The 18009-nt window shown below is 41.5% G+C and overlaps 7 non-coding genes across 7 annotated transcripts; all 7 read left to right on the plus strand.

Moving 5' to 3' along the window:
* Positions 1-2096: 2096 nt before the first annotated feature.
* On the plus strand, positions 2097-2168 carry trnaq-uug (transfer RNA glutamine (anticodon UUG)). The gene has a single exon. It is a non-coding gene; the product is annotated as a tRNA-Gln (tRNA).
* Positions 2169-4291: 2123 nt separating this feature from the next.
* On the plus strand, positions 4292-4364 carry trnav-aac (transfer RNA valine (anticodon AAC)). The gene has a single exon. It is a non-coding gene; the product is annotated as a tRNA-Val (tRNA).
* A 6945-nt stretch (positions 4365-11309) lies between these two features.
* On the plus strand, positions 11310-11381 carry trnaq-uug (transfer RNA glutamine (anticodon UUG)). The gene has a single exon. It is a non-coding gene; the product is annotated as a tRNA-Gln (tRNA).
* Positions 11382-11653: 272 nt separating this feature from the next.
* trnaa-ugc (transfer RNA alanine (anticodon UGC)) lies at positions 11654-11725 on the plus strand. The gene has a single exon. It is a non-coding gene; the product is annotated as a tRNA-Ala (tRNA).
* Positions 11726-12240: 515 nt separating this feature from the next.
* On the plus strand, positions 12241-12323 carry trnal-cag (transfer RNA leucine (anticodon CAG)). Its single transcript has one exon. It is a non-coding gene; the product is annotated as a tRNA-Leu (tRNA).
* An 863-nt stretch (positions 12324-13186) lies between these two features.
* Positions 13187-13269, plus strand: trnal-cag (transfer RNA leucine (anticodon CAG)). Its single transcript has one exon. It is a non-coding gene; the product is annotated as a tRNA-Leu (tRNA).
* Positions 13270-13665: 396 nt separating this feature from the next.
* Positions 13666-13747, plus strand: trnas-aga (transfer RNA serine (anticodon AGA)). Its single transcript has one exon. It is a non-coding gene; the product is annotated as a tRNA-Ser (tRNA).
* Positions 13748-18009: the final 4262 nt, after the last annotated feature.

Raw genomic sequence — 18009 nt, forward strand, 5'->3', positions numbered from 1 at the left:
TGTAGCTAACTACCTTGAACTTGTGTAAAACCCTAGCAGGCTAACGTACATTTACGCCTTTTTCACCGCTTTCTGCAGAATCCCGCCAATACATTCGTCTATACATCTGAATTTAAAGGATTTGGTAAAAAATATTGTTGTTGTTGAACGTGTTGCTCCCCAAATGCTGTACTAATAGCCTAACGTTACCGAAAAGCCACCGTAATAGATGACATTAGCTAAAGGCCGGCCGGCAACAACTAACGTTAGCGAAATTCCCGACAGATAACGGAGGTTTTGTAATGTTGATGACAACACGATATAACTGGTGAAATGACTTCTATACTTTAAGTCATATACAACACTGTAATAGATGTGTAAATACTCACGATGCCGCTTGAATTGGCTTTGATTTGCGTGACTGATCTCGCCCGGCTTGCGCTCTGTATTCAACTTTATTGAACGCCCCTTTCATGACACTGCGTCAACATTTCTGCGCCGTGATTAGTCAAATGTTGAAAGCCGGGGAGACACTTCTTCAACATTTCTGCGCCCTGATTAGTCAAATGTTGAAAGCCAGGGAGAATGCGCTAACAAGATTGGTCGCCGAATGTTGAAGCCACGAATCTTATAGGCCGTAATTTTTCAACATTTGTGAATGTTGACAGCCGATCAGTCTCCTCTGGAGGCCTAAGCTGGGGAGGCCTGGGTTCGAATCCCACTTCTGACAATAATATTTTTTCAGTGCTGTATTATGCTGATAAAAATATTATGCTGAGAAAAGACAGGCAAACGTATGAGAAAACACAATGTTAGTACTGTAGTGCAGCAGAATATGTCACCAAATGGACGGATAATGTTGGAATAACAATCTAATTCAATGGAAACGTTACCTGTAACATTATATTGGGAAAGAAAAGTAAATTCCAATATATAAAATATGAAATATAGATCAACACTGATGCGAAGTGAAATTTCCCACATCCCCTCTTGTATCTGAAGGCAGCATTAGCTAGCTGTGCCAGGCACGCCCACACCTGTGGTCGCTCGGTCATGATGTTGTCCAATGCACTTGAAAGACCTGCCAGGCTACAGGTCAGAAAAAAATACTGCCTTAAGTATGTTGAAATACAAACATTCATATCTTATTTTCTCAAACATTATCGGGCTTTAAACTTGATAACTCGGGCTAAATATTGATTATCAACTGACAGACAATTGTTAGCTAAAGGTACAGTTAGTTAGTTAGTTAGTTAGTTAGCTAGCTAGCTAGCTAGCTAAGTTAGCGAAGGTTAGCCATCTAAAATTCGCTTTTTCATAACGTTATCCTCTGTATCACTGTTATTGTCATATGCTGTCCTGTCGTGAGCTATGTAATGTAGTTTAGTAACATATTGTATGACACCGTTTGTTAGCAGCCGCACCTTGTCCGTATGTGAGCTACAATTTGAAAACTGCACCTTTCTGTCTTTGCTGCTGTGACATGTAGATTTCCCCGCTGTGGGATAAATACAGTCCAAGTCTAAGTCTGTGTATATAAATGAACGCCATATGACTTAAAAAGGACTGAATCCTTTAGAGTTACTGAATTTAAGGTGTGCTATTTCTGTTGTGAATGATAGAAAATAGCATCACTATATGACATATATGACGATATGAGAAGCCTGGACTCTGAAACCAGTGATGTGAGTTCAAATCTTGGTGGGAATTTGTTTAAGGAGCGAGAAACGTTACAGGAAAAAAAAAAGTTGTGACTTGGGAAATGTTTGACCTTGTCAGTACCTGGACATTTCACATTTGTGTACAGCAAACACTGTTGTGATTTAGTTTGGTTTTGTGAAAGACTCGATCATGATGTGCAATAAGCCTGAAAGACTCACCAGGGTACAGATTAGAAATATTATGGTATTAAGTTTGTTGAAGTAAATCTTATTGTTTCATTGTCAAACATCATGAGGCCTGATAATGTGGGCTTAAAGGTTGATCTTCAAGTGAGAGCCTTAGAAGAACCTGGGCATGTAGCAGAAGTTCAACAGCCAAAGGTTGCTTTTTTTTTTTTTTTTAAATGTTTTTAGGTATAACACTGTCACAGCCCTTCCTAATTAATGTTTTGTGGTGGTTCCATGGTGTAATGGTTAGCACTCTGGACTTTGAATCCAGTGATCCGAGTTCAACTCTCGGTGGAACCTGATTTAAAGAGGAAACGCAGTGACTCTTATCTGACTTTATACCAGTACCTGATTAATCGGCATAGTCAGACTTGTCTTCACACTTCTTACATGATTTTACAGTATACTGTAAGTGCTAATTGGGCTTTAATTAGTCCGATCATGTCGTGACTAATGTTTTCCTTTTCTTTCCATTCAGCTGCTCTGCCTTGGCCAGGACCAGTCTTTCAGCTGATACTGACCGACCTGAGGAATCATCCTCTGAGCAGCACAAGCATCGACTCCATGAGGGACTCCATCCTGAGCCTGTATCACAGCCTCATCACAGGCTCCAAGGACTTCCCTTTGATTCCATTCAAACGATTCTTCTGCTCACTCCAGACGGCCACACTGTTCATATTAAGCAGGAGCAGAGACGTGTTTTGTCATGGGTAATTACTCAGTTTCAGCTCTCCTCCTCCCTATATGCTGACTTCAGTTCTCCCTGAGAAGATGGAGCTGGGAGCCCTGAAGGCCGTCCGCAATGTGGAGACTGATGGCAGCACCGTCACCAGAGTCATCTCCACTGTGTGCCACTCTGAGAGCACTGAGCTGACCAACCGCTGGAGAGTGACCGACTACAGTGCAGACGGACACGTTCTCATGTTGGCCCTCTGTCAGTTTACCAAAGAGTCCACAGAGTGTGCAAGGACTCAGAGGAACAATAGGATCGACACAGAGGAAGAGAGCAGCAGCAGTTTGTCTCCACCAAATAAACGCTTGAGACTGTGATCATCTTTTTATCCTCATCCTGGCAGGGTGGCATGAGACACCTTTTATTTTTACTCCTCAGGGCTGGCCTGTGCATCTGGTGAGGCCCATGTAGACATGCTGCACCATATGAAGAATATGGCTGGCTGAGGGGTTATTATTGTACATTTGTATATAGTTTGCGCCATCATGGTTGCAGTACACAGGTCAGGGTTGGCCCATGTGTCTGACATGGTGAAACTACAGGGAGCCATAGGGGAACTCAGATTCAGAGCCACAACGCTACTGACCCAACGACAGTTAGGACGAGCAGGAAGAACAGACTGATAGAAGAAGAGGGAGAGGACAGAAACAGCCTGATAGAAACCAGCGATGATGTTAACTCCACTTGCACTTCTCTCCCAGCTAACTGGAGCAGCCAGCTGTGGACAGAGTGAGATGAGAAGGAAACAATTATATAATTCCTATAATTCCTCTCACTGTTCATTATTAGCTATTGTCTCTTTTCTGTCATTTCTTTTTTAGAGAGAGGAAACAAGAAAGAAACAAGTCCAGATTAAGACCAGACAAAAGACGAGCAATGAAGACAGTGTGCATTGTGAGCCCTCTCATGTAAAAAGATAAATATAGATTTTATTCTGTTCAGTGGAAGTCATTAACAGTAACTGACAGACACTAACAGACTCCCCTTGTCTGTTATTTGAGTGTAGACGAGGAGACACTGTGGACTGTGAACCATCTTTTATAAAAAGATTAAAGATAACAAGCACATTGTTTTATATTGTTATTATTATCAAAAAATGATAAACGTAAATCAATATCCTCCACACTATTTCTTGCATTGTTTTGGTGATGAATTTGTCAGTTTCCGTAGTGTAGTGGTTATCATGTTCGCCTCACACGCGAAAGGTCCCCGGTGCGAAACCGGGCGGAAACACATCTATTTTCTCTCAATAACTGTTGGTAATTAAATCAAAGTAAATTGAAAATTGCAGACAACAGCACTATGTATACCACTGTCTGTCACTCAAACGTGAAAACAATGTGTCCTTACTTTTATACTAAAAGGGGAAACAGCGCCCCCAATTCCCCGCTTGTGGCCAAAAACTATATTTCATCCATAGTGATAAGAAATACCATAGAGTATGAATTGTGAAAGTTAGCTCTACAATCGCGCGTTTATTCTGTTACTCTGAGTGGAAAAAATAAACTGCGCAGAGAGATCATCAGTAAACCTAAATCATGATTTCCTATTTCTATTTGTCTTTATTCTGAAGTACATTGTGTATTCTGCTTGTCCACTTTTCTTTTGTTTCTGCTTGTTAATAAGGAAGGAAACCATGTCCTCACTCGGACAGCAGGACATGTTCGACACTGCTGTGTGTGTGAAGACAGTTTCCGTAGTGTAGTGGTTATCACGTTCGCCTAACACGCGAAAGGTCCCCGGTTCGAGACCGGGCGGAAACACATTTATTTTCTTTCATAATATAAATAATATAATATATATATGCACCAGATACGGATTTCCTCATGTGCTTTGTAAACGACCCTAAATATTGTAATACTGTATCTGAGTACTTGGGTAACATGACGTCTGAAAAATAAAGCTATCTGCACAGCTATAGTAGGAAAAGTTATGTGAGTGAGTAGCATAGCCAAGTGACATGTTACACAATTTAATAATCTATACAACAGACAGGGACTAACAACTGCACTGATGCCTTTATATTGCCTATTTGTGCTTCGACAAGTTTCTTTCTTTTCTGCTTGTTAATAGGGAAGCTAACCATATCTTCACTCAGACAGCAGGAACATGCTCAAAGACTGTAGTATTAATAGATAAATAACTAAATGCGAAATAAATGTATAAATATAAACAGGAATACGTAAATAAATCCAAGAATGAATACATAATTGCATAAATAAAATAATTAATAAATACATAAATGCTGAAATAAATACAGAAATAAGTCATTAAATGAGTAAAATTTGGTACTTAAACGGGACCAAAACAATTAAATGTCTTAAATCTATACCTACATTTCGGGTCAGCTACATTTATTCTATTATGTGATTCATTTCTTTGTTTCTGTGTTTTGAACTTATGTCTGACGGCTGCAGATCGCCACTAATATCGATCCGGCTGTTTAAGAAGCACCACCTCTCATTTAAATCCCAACGCGCCCCCGAACAAGCCAAACATTGTGAAATCACTGACTGATCCGAGCAGGTTACACGTCTTCACTTCAGAATCAGAAATACTTTATTGATCCCCGGGGGGAAATTGTACAGTACCGGTGCTCCCATTCAAGAGTAAAGTAGCATAATTTAGAACTAAAAGTATGTACAAATATAAAAATAAGAAATAGAAAATAAATAAAAAATACACATTTACAGTATTTAAGTGAACAATGAGGTAAAAAAATATATATATACAATAACAATGTATATGTATGTATGTGTTGCACTGAGGTGTATGACTATATATCTATTGTCATACCTGATTGAGAACAAATATTGTTATCTCTTCACGAGCAGTGGCGGTTCGTGTTCATGGCACATTTTACGTTTTTTTTGTATATTTGTATTTAGGATTTTTTACTTTGTCTGCTGTCCAAACAACTAAATTACTAATTGAGAAAATAAGCTCTAATAATAATAATAATAGCCCACTAATAAATAATGAAATGTGAATACACAGCTGTTCAAGGGAAAAAACATTTAAATAAAACGGCAATTATTTCCAAAAGAGGGAAAATAACGAATGCAAACAAGAAAAATGCAAAGGACTGCAACTAACTATTGTTTCCATCAACAATTAATCTGACGATTTTTTTTTTTCGATTCGTCAACTAAACATTTACTAAAAAAAGTGAAAAAATGCCCATCACAAATTCTCAGAGCCCAGGATAACGTTGTCAAATTGCTTATTCTTGTCCGACAGAAAAGGTCCAAATGAATGCATTCAGTTTAAAGGCCTCAAACAGAGAAACCCATCTAATTCACACATTTGAGAAGCTGGAAATTAACAAATGTTTGACCTTTTTGCTTGAAAAATTACCAAAACGGTGAATACCTTCTTAAAGTACTTTTCCGATCGACTAATCGCTTAATGACTTTAAAAAAAATGTTTTAACTATACTCAAGCTGTGATTTAATTAATATCAAACAAAATGAAATCTTTATACTAAAATTATAAAGAATAAATACTATATTATAAATATAAAAGGGCAACTGTTGGTGTTAAATAAATTAAAGATAACCAAATAAAGTCAGTGGTCGTCATGGTGACGAGGACTGACGTGTTGAGCTGAGGCCACAATTCTAATTCCATTCTGCACCTGAGCGCTGACAGGAGCTGAACTCTCGACAAGCGTCTTCGCTTCAATTGTGAAACCAAGTGCTGAACTGTTGGAAAGTGACAAACCCGAATTAATTAAACAACCTTTGAACTGTGGAAGTCTTCAGGGACGAGCTGTTAAAGTGTCGAAAAAATGGCCTCCGCTGGGTTACGCCGTGAGAAATACCTGCTGACCTTAGGCATCGTCCGTGTGCTGGATGAACGCTATGGTAAAACATTAGGCTAGCTACAACACATTTAAGCATCATACATCTATATAGCTCAATGAATGTCATGGTGACGACGTCAGAATCAGAATCAGAATCAGAAGCACTTTATTGATGGGGGGGGGGGGGGGGGGGGGGGGATTGTACAGTACCGGTGCTCCCATTCAACAGTAGAAAGTAGCATAAATTTAGAGCTAAAGTATGAAGAAAATATAAAAATAAAAATATACACATTTACAGTATTTTAGTGAAAAATAAAAGTAAAAGAATATATACAATAACAATGTATATGTATGTGTATATATATGTATTGCACTGTTGTGTATGACTATATATGTATTGCACTGAAACATTTAAAGAATAAATAATGAGGTAGTATATGGCAGATATTGGAAGTAGCATGAGGCTGATGTCGGATGTCGGTGTGGTCAACCTGCACTAACTCGACTGTATGGAGACATAAGTGCCTAATGTTAATGAATATATATTTGACTAAATGCAATAAATTTAACCAAATGCGACCTCGTTGGTCACTAAAGCCCCTCATAGTGTCATGTTGTGGCCATAATTCAGAGAAAGATATAAAAGAAATATTAGAATTTGAAATAATGTATCACAATCTGACATATCCTGCAGTTACGGCCTGCTTGAGACATGGAGCTTAAACGTTAATCACTCTAGTCTCCGCACAGCACAGCAGTCAACATATGTGTTAGAAAATGTCAATCATTTCAGAAACCATCTGTAACATTTTATTGTAAGATACGCAGACAGCCAATCTCAAGGATATTTAAATAGTATTTCATTCGCACCAAGACAAAAAATCTGACAGCAGAAGTTTAGTGTCTATAAAATGCTCATTAACAAACTTGGATTGGATTTGAAGCGAATGAATGTGTTGTGTTTTATACATGTTCTTTTGGCATTGACAATACAAAGAAGACACATATTTTTAGTTATTAGTTTTTGAACTACATGAATAATCTTACATGTGAATAAGGTTTTTCATGATAAGTCTTGCTGTGGAGTGAACTGTGTCACAAATGCACAGCTACCTTGACATTTGAATAAAGGCTTTAATTATTCTGATCATGTCATGACTAATGTTTTCCTTTTTATTCCTTTCCATTTAGTTGCGCTGCCGAGACCAGGACCAATCCTTCAAATGATCCTTACTAACTTGAGGAACCGTCCTGTGAGCAGCGCACACATCGACTCCATGAGCAAGTCGGTCCTCAGCCTGTACCACAGCCTCGTCACAGGTTCAGAAGACTTCCCTGTGATTCCAGTCAAAGGATTCTTCCGCTCGGCCCGGACGGCCACACCCTTTGGCCATACCAAGCAGGAGCAGAGGGAGAACGCCCCACCAACTCCTTTTACGGATGCACCAGCAGGTGTGATGGTGCCTGCTGCAGGCCCGAGCTCTCCTCCAAATATGCTGACTCCAGTTCTCCCTGAGAAGATGGAGCTGGGAGCCCTGAAGGCCGACCGCAGAAACTGCGTCCGCAACGTGGAGACTGATGGCAGCACCGTCACCAGAGTCATCTCCACTGTGTGCCGCCCTGAGAGCACTGAGCTGACCAACCGCTGGAGAGTGACCGACTACAGTGCAGACGGACACGTTCTCATGTCGGCCCTGTGTCAGTTTACCAGAAAGTCTGCGCAGTATGCAGTGACTCCCAGACGGGAGAAGAGGATGGACACAGAGGAAGAGAGCAGCAGCAGCCAGTCTCCACCAAAGAAACGCTTGAGACTGTGATGGTCATGTGCTCTGCTGCATCCCTTTTGTGGATTCAGCATCTGGCAGGCCAACAAGCTGCATTATTGTGTCCCCTGAGGGCTAGTCTTTGCGTCTGGCAGGACTAGCCACCGCCCCTGGTCGCGTCTTGCACCGGGGCCCATGTTGACATGCTGCCTCATATGAGGAATATGTTTGGCTGCGTGGTTACAATTGTACATTTGTATATAGTTTAGTTCATCATAGCTACGACACACAGATCAGTGTTTTTGGAGCGTCTTGCACCTTTTCTTTATTTCTTGGTGCTGGCCTGTGTGTGGCGACTGTGAGGGAGCTACGAGGAACTTTTATTTACTTTTTTAAACTAATTGGACTCATCACAACCATCGCAAGCTTCAGATTTCTGCTTAAGCCAAGAACAAGAGGACCTATTGCAACATCTGAAGCAGCAGCGTCACAGCCGACAACACTACTCATCCACCAAAGAAACGCTTGAGACTGCGATGGTCATGTGCTCTGCTGCATCCCTTGTTCTGCCCCTTGTGGATTCAGCATCTGGCAGGCTAACAAGCTGCATTATTGTGTCCCCTGAGGGCTAGTCTTTGCGTCTGGCAGGACTAGCCACCGCCCATGGTCGCGTCTTGCACCGGGGCCCATGTAGACATGCTGCCTCATATGAGGAATATGTTTGGCTGCGTGGTTACAATTGTACATTTGTATATAGTTTAGTTCATCATAGCTACGACACACAGATCAGTGTTTTTGGAGCGTCTTGCACCTTTTCTTTATTTCTTTGTGCTGGCCTGTGTGTGGCAACTGTGAGGGAGCTACGAGGAACTTTTATTTACTTTTTTAAACTAATTGGACTCATCACAACCATCGCAAGCTTCAGATTTCAGCTTAAGCCAAGAACAAGAGGACCTATTGCAACATCTGAAGCATCAGCGCCACAGCCGACAACACTACTCATCCACCAAAGACAGGCAGGTCGACGAGGAAGAACAGGCTGATCGGAGAAGCAGGAAAAGACAGGAACAAGATAGAGGCCTGCGCTTCTCTCCCAGCTAACCAGGCCACGTTTGTGAAGGACAGGATGTCAAGATTTGACTTTTAAAGGAAGGTCCATGTGATATCAGATGGGAAGAGACAAGAGGCGAGGAGACAGCATGCATTATGAACCCTCTTGTTTAAAAAAGGTATACGTGAGTATGCATTTATTATCATAATAATGATGAATACTCGGTTTGTTTGGTTGCTGAGGTTATAAACCTTGTCTGTCTTTATCCATATCCAGCGAGGACGAGCAGCCCCAGATGTCCGCCTCATCTGCTGCAGCAGGACTATCAAAGACGGTGTACTGTCCTGAAGATGATCAGTGTTACAGCTACATTTGTCATGTTTGGTAGTTGAAAAGAAGGAAAAGATGTAAACCAACAAAGAATATATTTTTCTAACATTTATTTTACACCTGCTGTTTGTCTTAATAAACTAGTATTCACAGGACAAGTTACAATGTGTGTTTGCTTTGAGATTATAACAGTTTCAAAGGGGAACTTTAGTGTCAAATGAATAATAATCTTCAATTGCATCACTGCAATATATCTGAATGATTAAGTGGGTATAAACAGTAGAAGCCTAGCATAATCACAAAAGTATTTTACGCTTATAAAATTCAGTATGTGTTTTGGTTCTAGGAAAGTGTGTTTCAAAAGTGATGCAATATAGGACAAGTTCTCTAACTTTCTCTTTACTCTCATTTAACAACTATATTACTCTAACTTTATGGTCATACTTTTTCTCTTCAAAAGAAGAGAAGAAAAGCCCAAAGAATCAAACAGTGTTGGCTGTTCTTTTTACTCACAGAATACCTTTATTTGAATTACTGAATTACTTTAACTTAATCTTATGCATTCCACATCATTTTTCTTTAACAGATAGCGTTCAAACATGTAAGGTTGCATATGTGAGAATCCTCAAATTCCAAAATCCTCACGCGAAGTGAAATTTCCCATATGCCTTCTTGTATTTGAAGGCAGCATTAGCTAGTTGTGCCAGATTTGAGTGCGCTCACCTGTGGTCGCTCGGTCATGATGTTGTCCAATCCCCCTGAAAGACCTGCCAGGCTACAGGTCAGAAAAAAATACTGTATGTTGAAAGACAAACATTCATATATTGTTTCTCAAATATTGCCGGGCTTTAAACTTGATAACTCGGCCTAAATATTGATTACCAAGTGACAGACAATTGTTAGCTAAAGTTACAGTTAGCTAGCTAGTTAGCTAAGTTAGCTACGTTAGCCAGCTAAAAAAATCGCCTTTTCACAACGTTATCCTGTGTATCACTGCTATTGTCATATGCTGTCCTGTCGTGAGCTATGTAATATAGTTTAGTAACATATTGTATGACATTGTTCCACCACTGGAAATGGACAAATAAATGTATCTTACTGGTTCAATGACGTAATGGCAAGCAGCCGCACCTGGTCCGTATGTGAGCCACAATTTGAAAACGTATATAAATGAACGCCATATGATTTAAAAAAGGACTGCATCCTTTAGGGTTACTTACTATTTAAGGTGTGCTATTTCTGTTGTGAATGATAGAAAATACCATCACTATATGACGATATGAGAAGCCTGGACCCTGAAACCAGTGATGTGAGTTCAAATCTTGGTGGGAACTTGTTTTAGGAGCGAGAAACGTTACAGGTAAAAAAAAAAAAAAAGAGTTGTGACTTCGGAAATGTTTGACCTTGTCAGTACCTGGACATTTCACATTTGTGTACAGCAAACACTGTTGTGATTTAATTTGGTTTTGTGAAAGACTCGATCATGATGTGCAATAAGCCTGAAAGACTCACCAGGGTACAGATTAGTAATATTATGGTATTAAGTTTGTTGAAGTAAATCTTATTGTTTTATTGTCAAACATCATGAGGCCTGATAATGTGGGCTTAAAGGTTGATCTTCAAGTGAGAGCCTTAGAAGAAACTGGGCATGTAGCAGAAGTTCAACAGGTTTGTAATGTTCACCAGCCAAAGGTTGCTTTTTTAAAAATGTTTTTAGGTATAACACTGTGACAGCGCTTCCTAATTAATGTTTTGTGGTGGTTCCATGGTGTAATGGTTAGCACTCTGGACTTTGAATCTAGTGATCCGAGTTCAAGTCTCGGTGGAACCTGACTTTAAGAGGAAATATAGCAACTCTTGTCTGATTATGTCAGTCCCTGATAGACCTGAATTTGTGTGGACTAGATGTTACTTTGAGCGTCCTCTATATAAAGAGAGTCTTCTCTTTATTTTAATTAGTCCGATCATGTCATGACTAATGAGAGTAAGGTTTTCCTTTTCTATACTTTTCATTCAGCTGCTCTGCCTCGGCAAAGACCAGTCCTTCATCTGATACTGACCGACCTGAGGAATGTAGTTTACACCCATCAGAGTGGAAATTATGGGGATGTAGCTCAGTGGTAGAGCGCATGCTTTGCATGTATGAGGCCCCGGGTTCAATCCCCGGCATCTCCATATTTTAAGGAATGTTTGTCCAAATTGCGTCCAAAGTCAGCGAACCGTGCTGCATGTGGTCTCGTAATCAGTAGGGGACTATTAAAGATGACAACCGGACTTTGTCCGTAGATTCTGTTAATTCACGACAAAAGTGTCTTTGCTCTAAAGATTTAGTCAACATCAGTAGCAAGTAGTGTATAAAATGAAGCTTTACCTGGTTAGTTAAGAAATTTTGAAATATGTAAATGTAGCAATTAATTAAGGATTAATTACCAACTTTTAGTTATCTGTCTATTCCCCTTCCAACTCAATCAGCTGACTTACTTTCCATTCAGCTGCTCTGCCTTGGCCAGGACCAGTCCAAGCATGGTCTGCTCACTCCAGATGGCCACACTGTTTGGTCATACCAAGCAGGAGCAGAGGCAGATGCCACACCATCTCCTTTAATGGATGCACCAGCAGATAGGATGGTACCTGCTACAGGCTGGAGCTTCTGAGACGTGATTTATAGTTATGAATTTATAGTTTTTATAGTCAGGATGGCCGAGCGGTCTAAGGCGCTGCGTTCAGGTCGCAGTCTCCTCTGGAGGCGTGGGTTCGAATCCCACTTCTGACAGCATTTTTTCTCTGGAACTGTTGCCTGTACCACAATATTTGCAAAGAAAAGTCAACAACCCCTTAGTAGTACAAGTGCAGTAATTAGGTGCGGCGTCGAAGACACTGCGTTGTGGTTGCAGTCTCCTAACTATTTTTCACTGTAACTGTTGCCTGTAACATGATATTGGGAAAGAAAAACAGCCATTCTTGGTCTGTTTGTGGACAAGCAAAAAAGAGTGTAGTCAGAGCCCAGAAGTGCTAACTATTACACCATAGACAGTTTCTTACATGATTTCACAGTATACTGTAAGTGCTACCAGAATACCTTATAAGAGTGTGTCAAGTGCAAGGGGGGGGGTGTAGCTCAGCGGTAGAGTGTAATCCCCGTCGTAATGGCTAAGACACTCCCCACCTTCACTCAGTATGTGAGCTGTCCTACTAGAGAGGAGAGGACCCTGGACTTGCTGTATGCTAATGTGAAGGATGCATTCAGCCCCAGTGAAGATCAGGAAGCTGAAACTCCAGCAGAACAACATCAGAGAGGTCTGGAGTGGAATGAGGACCATCATGGGTTTCAGGCCAACCAACAACAGAGGAGTTGAAGGCAGTGTGGACCGGGCCAACGAACTGAATCTGTTTTTCAACAGATTTGATACTGTGCCCCCCCCCCCTTATGCTGTCTGCCTCCAGCTGTTCCACGACAGCCTGAGGAAGCTGTGAGGTAGTAATGGTGTAATGGTTGGCACTCTGCACTCTGAATCCAGTGGAACCTGATTTTAAGCGGGAGTGGTTAGGGAATGCAATTTGTCAGAATACTTTATGGATCCCTGGGGGGTGGGATTACACTCGCTGTTTTTTTCCATTATAAAAAAGGTATGTACAGTCAGGATGGCCGAGCGGTCTAAGGCGCTGCGTTCAGGTCGCAGTCTCCTCTGGAGGCGTGGGTTCAAATCCCACTTCTGACAGTTGTTTTTCTCTGGAACAACCCGTTAGTCGTACAAGTACAGTAATTAGGTGTGGCGTCTGAGATACTGCGTTGTGGTTGCAGTCTCCTAACTATTTTTCACTGTAACTGTTGCTTGTAACGTGATATTGGCAAAAAAAAATTCTTGGTCTGTTTGTGGACAAGCAAAAAAGAGTGGAGTCAGAGGCCAGAAGTGCTAACTATTACACCATAGACAGTTTCTTACATGATTTCACAGTAAGTGCTACCCGAATACCTTTGTATATCCCCCCCGGGGATCAATAAAGTACTTCTGATTCTGATAAGAGTGTGTCGTGTGCAAGGGGGATGTAGCTCAGTGGTAGAGCGTAACCCCCATCAGATCAGGCACAAATGTCATGAAAACAGATGCATAAGAGTTGTCGTGGCCGAGTGGTTAAGGCGATGGACTAGAAATCCATTGGGGTCTCCCCGCGCAGGTTCGAATCCTGCCGACAACGGATTCTTCTTGACACCGTCAATAACTCCACCTGTAATGTGTTGTGTAGACATTTCCACACGAGTGGGTTATCAGGACGGAAATATCTCCTTTGGTGTCTCCACAACCACATGGTAAAATATGTTGCTGTAACTCTATGTATAGATGTATGTATGTATGTATGTATGTATAGTAACTCTTGAACAACATAAATGATCTTAAATACGTTTTTTAACAGTAAGTTCTGCGATGTGAACCTGTCTTTGAAGTCATAAATGCACAGCTATTTTGACTACTTAATCTAGGCTTTAATTAGTTTGATCATGTCATGACTAATGAGACTAATGTTTTCCTTTTCTTTACTTTCCATTCAGCTGCTCTGCCTCGGCCAGGACCAGTCCTTCAGCTGATACTGAGGAATCGTCCTCAGCAGCACAAGCATCGACTCCATGAGGGACTCTATCCTGAGCCTGTATCACAGCCTCATCACAGGCTCCAAGGACTTCCCTTTGATTCCATTCAAAGGATTCTTCTGCTCACTCCAGACGGCCACACTGTTTGGTCATACCAAGCAGGAGCAGAGGCAGACGCCACACCATCTCCTTTAATGGCTGCACCAGCAGGTAGGATGGGGCCTACTACAGGCTGGAGCGTGATTTATCATGGATGATTACACAATTTCAGAACCACAAAGAGTCCATACAGTGTGCAAGGACTCCACCAAAATCTCTACCTGTCTCCTCCAAATCAACACTGAACATGTGAATATCAATCTTCACACTATTTTTTTATTGTTTTAATTGTTTACGTAGTCACCTAATTGAAAACACGAAATTTAGTTCATGTAAGTATATTAAATATCATGCATTTTAGTAAGTTATCAGTCTCCGTGGTGTTCCGTAGTACTTTATTTAAAGCTTATTGTGGAAGAAAGCTTACTGTTGGAAGATATTCAGACACAGGGCAATACAAGTGCAACAAATACAATGAAGACTTCAAATGTAGAAATATTTATTTTTTCCTTATAACTACTCACAGTAAACACAGAATAATGTATCAATACTTTTGTGACGACCCTCTGAGCAGGCCTCTCCCTCCAGGAGCCTTGTGTGCAGAGTCAGGTCGTCGGGGAGATGCAGCTCACCTGGTCTGGTGGCAGTCAGCCAGTCTCTCTCCCTCCCTCTCTCTACCCTATTTGGTTTTGTTGTATTCTGTTTGTCTCTACTGGTACTGGACTCACAGTTTGTCCTGCTGGTGTGAGGATCTGAGATGTCAGAAAGGAAGGGTCCTGGTGCTGGGGGTGGGGGCTGACTTGAGGCTGTCTACCTTTGTTGTGCCTTACCTGCTGGACTCTCCAGCAGACGGCACTCATGCTACTTTCGTGCTGAAAAGTCTCTCCTGATGTCCTGCTGCTTGTCACCTTCATCCTGACTCCCACAGTGCTATAATTCGCTTGCCTACTGGTTACTGAGACGGAGAGGTCTGTTCCTGAAGCTCCACCAAATACTCAGCAAGGACAGTCTGGCTACATTTGGTACAGGTTCAAGTCTCTGTCACCATATTGTAGATGCTGTCCAGGACCCGTCGTTCCTTCTTGTGCAGCCCCGCTTCTGTAGTGTTGGGACAGACCAAATCCCCCAAAAAGCGATCTGGAGCAGGAGCCTGGTGGTATAGATGACTGTGGTGGAAAGTCAGGTCGTTGGGGAGATGTTGCTCACTTGCTCTGGCCACAAGATATATAAGCTGGTGGCAGTCAGCCAGTCTCTCTCCCCTGGTCTATTTGGTTTTGTTGTATTTAATTTGTTTTTATCTTTCCTTTTGGTATTGTCAAATGAAATGGGGACTCGTCCCGGATCCAAAACAGCTTGGTAAAAATCAGATACAGCCTTAGAGTGACGAATGAGGAGTTTTTGATTGATTGGTGACCAATTTGGTTTGACCCTTGTGTGAATGCTAAAGTGAGTTTAGGTGCTTTTTAGAAGTGTAGATTCAAGTGTTGTGGGTAAGATTTGGGGAGTATCATGCAAGGTTTTTTGTTCTGTTGTTTGGACTGGTTACTTTGGTTTTGTGGGGTGTAGGTGGATGTTTGAAGGGAAAATGGGGTTTGCAAACCCATTTGTTTAGAGTTAAAGCAAGTACTGGTGCGTGTAATTGGTGACTATGGCCACATCTCAGTTGTTAAGAACCATGCATCTCCTTTGTTGGCTGAAGTGGTTGATCTCAATAGGAGACCGACCAGTTTGTTGTTTTCACTTAGTGTGGCGGAGAACGTGGGTGAAGACAATGTCTTGGGAGCATTTCCCTTGTTCCAGAGGGTGGCCAGTTCCCTGGTTGCCTTTTGGTACTGGTGGAATTAGTGCATAAGTACCCACCACATGTATCTGTGCGAAGACTAGGGTTGAGACTAGTTAGTAAACGGAATTAGCTAGTGCTGGGGAGCTTGGGCTCAGTTGTGGCTGTCTTTGATTACACCATTGCACATGTTCCAGTACATGCATGAGTATTTGTTCTTTAGGTTTGTAATCTCAAACATAGTATGGCTAGAATTGTAAAATCTGTGCCCATTATCGAATCTTGATGGTATGTTGCATTATCCACTTTGTTTGAGCCTGGCACACCTCAAGATGGCTAGGCAGGTGTTAAGATTTGTTAGGTAGGTAAGGAACTAGAATAATAGTGAGGAAGTGGTGGTAAACAGTCATTTGTTTTAGTGTCTGCTACCTGGTAGCTTGGCCTGCTAGCTTTGGTAATATATAAGCACTATAGCTTATTTTTTGTTTGGTTGTGTTGGTGTGTTTTGAGTTGTTTGGGCTTGGTTTTCTCTCCATGGTACAACTTGGTTGACTAGTAAGCCTATTTGATTTTGACAACCCTCTGAGCAGGCCTCTCCCTCCAGGAGCCTAGTGGGTGGAGTCAGGTCATTTGGGAGCTGCAGCTCACCTGGTCTGGTGGCAGTCCGCCAGTCTCTCTCTCCCCTGGATTCCATTTGTCTCTACTGGTGCTTTTGTGGAAAAACTCTACAATAGCCTTCACCTTGTCCACAGTTGGTTTCACCACCCTCAGCGCATATTTAATCATCAGGTTTATTGTGCGCGCAAGACATGGGTGGTGGGTCCACTGCAAAATGTTTATGGCTTTTGTTACGTTTGCTGTATTATCAGTAACACAGCACACCACTTTGTCGTCTACTTGCCACTCTTTTGCCACTCTTAGTAGCTCCTCTGCCAGGTTTTCTGCAGTATGTCTCTCTGCAAACTTAAAACAGTCAAGAAGGCAGGATGTCATCTTAAACTTTTCAATAAAGTGAAAAGTGACGGACATGTATGAGCATGTCGTTCTGGATGTCCAGCAGTCAGTTGTCAGGCAAACTGCTGAAGCTTTTTTGACCTTGTCTTGCCACAATGCACACTCCGTGTTATATAGTCATGGAATAATTGTTTGGGACAAGGTTTTTCTACTGGGGAGAACATACATGGGGTTTAAGGCCTGGACAAAAGTTTTAAATCCTTTGTCCTCCACAATGGAAAATGGTTGAAAGTCACTGGCTATCATTTTAGCCAGCTCCTCATCAACACTTATCCATTTGGCTGGGGTCATTTGTTTTGTAATAAATGTGCTTATTTTGGTTTGAGTTGTCATGTGATTGGCCGCATGGTGTGCCCAGCAAAATAAAGTCCCGCCCCTGCCTGCATGGATTCTCAGCAGAGCTGAGCAGGAGCGGCTGAAGATTCGGCTCTCCCCGACGGGATTCGGCTCTTCTCGTTCGCTACAAAGAATCGGCTCTTAGAGCCGGCTGGTTCGCAAACAACATCACTACTGGCCACAAATGGGCCAGCTGAGTTGTTTAAGCTTTAAGTGTCTCTGTTCCTGGAGTCAGCAGTCTTTGCAATAACAAAACAATGCATAAACATACTTAATACTGGTAAAAGACACTGCTGATGTTCTACACAGTATGAAATTAAATGTTAAAGTACTTACTGACACAGTGGCACACACTGCTCTGGGACTGACGACATCCATTGAAGCTTGAACATCTATCTGAACCTGTAAAAGCATGGCAAGCATGGACATTTCTTAATCTAAAGATAACAGTTGCACATTTGATTTCATTGAACACAGATTAAATAATTGATTTGCATTTGTGCACAGAGATCTGATGAAAAAGACTTGCTCATTACATGTTAACTCATAGGAACCTTTTATTGTATTTGATACATGTTATAATGAGTAAAATGTATTGTGAGAGTAAATAACAATGAATATACTCATACCACTTCTTCTGCC

This window comes from Enoplosus armatus (genome assembly GCF_043641665.1).
Source record: "Enoplosus armatus isolate fEnoArm2 chromosome 22 unlocalized genomic scaffold, fEnoArm2.hap1 SUPER_22_unloc_1, whole genome shotgun sequence".
In the NCBI taxonomy this organism is placed as follows: domain Eukaryota; kingdom Metazoa; phylum Chordata; class Actinopteri; order Centrarchiformes; family Enoplosidae; genus Enoplosus; species Enoplosus armatus.